The sequence below is a fragment of the Pongo abelii genome, chromosome 10, assembly GCF_028885655.2.
Source record: "Pongo abelii isolate AG06213 chromosome 10, NHGRI_mPonAbe1-v2.0_pri, whole genome shotgun sequence".
NCBI lineage: Eukaryota > Metazoa > Chordata > Mammalia > Primates > Hominidae > Pongo > Pongo abelii.
In genome coordinates, this window is record NC_071995.2 from 96,248,921 (window position 1) to 96,253,394 (window position 4,474).

The following is a 4,474-nucleotide window of genomic DNA, read 5'->3' on the forward strand; positions in this document are numbered from 1 at the left end:
TTAGAAAAGCAAGAGCAAGCACATTCAAAAGCTAGCAGAAGGCAAGAAATAACTAAAATCAGAGCAGAACTGAAGGAAATAGAGACACAAAAAACCCTTCAAAAAAATTAATGAATCCAGGAGCTGCTTTTTTGAAAGGATCAACAAAATTGATAGACCGCTAGCAAGACTAACAAAGAAGAAAAGAGAGAAGAATCAAACACATGCAATAAAAAATGATAAAGGGGATATCACCACTGATCCCACAGAAATACAAACTACCATCAGAGAATACTACAAACACCTCTACACAAATAAACTAGAAAATCTAGAAGAAATGGATCAATTCCTCAACACATACACCCTCCCAAGACTAAACCAGGAAGAAGTTGAATCTCTGAATAGACCAATAACAGGATCTGAAATTGTGGCAACAATCAACAGCTTACCAACCAAAAACAGTCCAGAACCAGATGGATTCACAGCTGGATTCTACCAGAGGTACAATGAGGAACTGGTACCATTCCTTCTGAAACTATTCCAATCAATAGAAAAAGAGGGAATCCTCCCTAACTCATTTCATGAGGCCAGCATCATCCTGATACCAAAGCTGGGCAGAGACACAACAAAAAAAGAGAATTTTAGACCAATATCCTGATGAACATTGATGCAAAAATCCTCAATAAAGTACTGGCAAACCGAATCCAGCAGCACATCAAAAAGCTTATCCACCATGATCAAGTGGGCTTCATCCCTGGGATGCAAGGCTGGTTCAATATATGCAAATCAATAAATGTAATCCAGCATATAAACAGAACCAAAGACAAAAACCATATGATTATCTCAATAGATGCAGAAAAGGCCTTTGACAAAATTCAACAACCCTTCATGCTAAAAACTCTCAGGAAATTAGGTATTGATGGGACGTATCTCAAAATAATAAGAGCTATCTATGACAAACCCACAGCCAATATCATACTGAATGGGCAAAAACTGGAAGCATTCCCTTTGAAAACGGGCACAAGACACGGATGCCCTCTCTCACCACTCCTATTCAACATAGTGTTGGAAGTTCTGGCCAGGGCAATTAGTCAGGAGAAGGAAATAAAGGGTATTCAATTAGGAAAAGAGGAAATCAAATTGTCCCTGTTTGCAGATGACATGATTGTATATCTAGAAAACCCCATCATCTCAGCCCAAAATCTCCTTAAGCTGATAAGCAACTTCAGCAAAGTCTCAGGATACAAAATCAGTGTACAAAAATCACAAGCATTCTTATACACCAATAACAGACAAACAGAGAGCCAAATCATGAGTGAACTCCCATTCACAATTGCTTCAAAGAGAATAAAATACTTAGGAATCCAACTTACAAGGGACGTGAAGGACCTCTTCAAGAACTACAAACCACAGCTCAATGAAATAAAAGAGGATACAAAGAAATGGAAGAACATTCCATGTTCATGGGTAGGAAGAATCAATATCGTGAAAATGGCCATACTGCCCAAGGTAATTTATAGATTCAATGCCATCCCCATCAAGCTACCAATGACTTTCTTCACAGAATTGGAAAAAACTACTTTAAAGTTCATATGGAACCAAAAAAGAGCCCGCATCGCCAAGTCAATCCTAAGCCAAAAGAACAAAGCTGGAGGCATCACGCTACCTGACTTCAAACTATACTACAAGGCTACAGTAACCAAAACAGCATGGTACTGGTACCAAAACAGAGATATAGATCAATGGAACAGAACAGAGCCCTCAGAAATAACGCCGCATATCTACAGCTATCTGCTCTTTGACAAATCTGAGAAAAGCAAGCAATGGGGAAGAGATTCCCTATTTAATAAATGGTGCTGGGAAAACTGGCTAGCCATATGTAGAAAGCTGAAACTGGATCCCTTCCTTACACCCTATACAAAAATTAATTCAAGATGGATTAAAGACTTAAACGTTAGACCTAAAACCATAAAAACCCTAGAAGGAAACATAGGCATTACCATTCAGGACACAGGCATGGGCAAGGACTTCATGTCTAAAACACCAAAAGCAATGGCAACAAAAGCCAAAATTGACAAATGGGATCTAATTAAACTAAGGAGCTTCTGCACAGCAAAAGAAACTACTATCAGAGTGAACAGGCAACCTACAAAATGGGAGAAAATTTTCACAACCTACTCATCTGACAAAGGGCTAATATCCAGAATCTACAATGAACTCCAACAAATTTACAAGAAAAAAAAAACAACCCCATCAAAAAGTGGGCAAAGGACATGAACAGACACTGCTCAAAAGAAGACATTTATGCAGCCAAAAAATACATGAAAAAATGCTCACCATCACCGGCCATCAGAGAAATGCAAATCAAAACCACAATGAGATACCATCTCACACCAGTTAGAATGGCAATCATTAAAAAGTCAGGAAACAACAGGTGCTGGAGAGGATGTGGAGAAATAGGAACACTTTTACACTGTTGGTGGGACTGTAAACTAGTTCAACCCTTGTGGAAGTCAGTGTGGCGATTCCTCAGGGATCTAGAACTAGAAATACCATTTGACCCAGCCATCCCATTACTGGGTATATACCCAAAGGATTATAAATCATGCTGCTATAAAGACACATGCACACGTATGTTTATTGCGGCACTATTCACAATAGCAAAGATTTGGAACCAAGCCAAATGTCCAACAATGAGAGACTGGATTAAGAAAATGTGGCACATATACACCATGGAATACTATGCAGCCATAAAAAATGACGAGTTCATGTCCTTTGTAGGGACATGGATGAAAGTGGAAATCATCATTCTCAGTAAACTATCGCAAGAACAAAAAACCAAACACCGCATATTCTCACTCATAGGTGGGAATTGAACAATGAGAACACATGGACACAGGAAGGGGAACATCTGGGGACTGTTGTGGGGTGGGGGGAGGGGGGAGGGATAGCTTTAGGAGATATACCTAATGCTAAGTGACGAGTTAATGGATGCAGCACACCAGCATGGCACATGTATACATATGTAACTAACCTGCACATTCTGCACATGTACCCTAAAACTTAAAGTATAATAATAAAATAAAATAAAATAAAGAAAATATTGAGGATATATATGAATAAAGCAAAACAATAAAAAAGGTTAAATTATGAGCTTTAAAAATTAGAATAAAAATCTGTTTTTAAGCCAAGTAGGTGTGATTCTGATAATTATTACATACGACATAACCCATAGAAAGCAAGGCCAAGAAAAAAACACTTCATATTGTTCAGTTCTTGGACTTGATATTGTCCTAGGAAAAACAGTGATAATTCAACAAATGCATCACACATACAACTAAAAAGTCTCCTTCTGGTTTCAGATAAATTTAAACAACATTCTTCTCAGGCTATTTTTTCTCCTGTGTCTAATAAACCTTCTACGTGCAGGACCAGTGTAAATCCCTCCATCCTTTCAAACACTAGATCTGAACATCCAGGAACATTCTGCAATGCAAAGTGCTTTGAGAAAGAGATGGATTCTGTAGTGCCAGTGGCATAACTGATTGAGGAAGCTGGGAAGAAATTAACACTGATGGGAGCCAGTCAGGCAATGGTGGTTTGTTTCTCCTTGGGTGTTCCTCCATCAGCTGCATGATCAGTTTCATAGAGGGCTCTGCAGATCTTTGCATAGCCCTGTCCCGTAAGATGAAGAAAATCATATATATCATGGCAGGGGGCACTGTCAGGGTGCATGAAGCCCCCGTCTGTATGCAGGACCTACACATGGGCAAACTTCAGCAAGGAAACCTTGAGAAGCTGGTTCACCTTTTGTCTCAAAGGGTTGGGCTTCTCACCTCAAGGTAACACATCCAATACAAGAATTTTGCCGTGTGGCTGCCTTATGTTACTAAATTGATAGAGTGAATGATGGCCTTGATCCCACCTCCTAACTCTACTGCTGTATTTTCATGGTTGTTTGTTCCTACCCAGACAACAATGACCTTAGGTTTAATATTCTCCAGTTCTCTACTCTTTAGTTTCTACAAAACGTGTCTTGTATCTTCCTCAGTTCCAAAATTCAGTACGTGAAATGGGGAAAAAAGCTCTCGCCATATCTCGTGTTGCTGCATTAACTGCACCATGGGGTCTCCCACAAACAGAACACTAGGCTTTTTGTCTTTACCATCCAGGACAAATCTGTTGTGCTGAGATATCCATCTGTCGTCTCCTTGAATATCTTCTACTGCATGTGGAATAGCTGCTGTGTTTGAGTCAGCTTGGCTCATTCTACACTCAGTAGAGAGTCCATGGAGGCCTTACAGGGTTGCAGCATTGACGGGTGGTGCGTCTGTCACTTGCTCAGTCCCTGCGGCCCTCCTCCGGCGCGGCCCTCCTCCGGCGCGGCCTTCCTCGGGCCCCAGCACCAGCAGCAACCTAGAGATACTTTTATCCCGATGAGAAAGAATTTAGGTAACTTCTTTTTGGTATTTGTCAGCCCTAGATTTCTTTAACA

General features: G+C 40.2%; 1 pseudogene; it reads right to left on the bottom strand.

Annotated features, from left to right (window-relative positions):
* Positions 1 to 3,420: 3,420 nt before the first annotated feature.
* Positions 3,421 to 4,247, bottom strand: LOC100457255 (platelet-activating factor acetylhydrolase IB subunit alpha2-like; annotated as a pseudogene).
* Between the last annotated feature and the right edge of the window lie 227 nt (positions 4,248 to 4,474).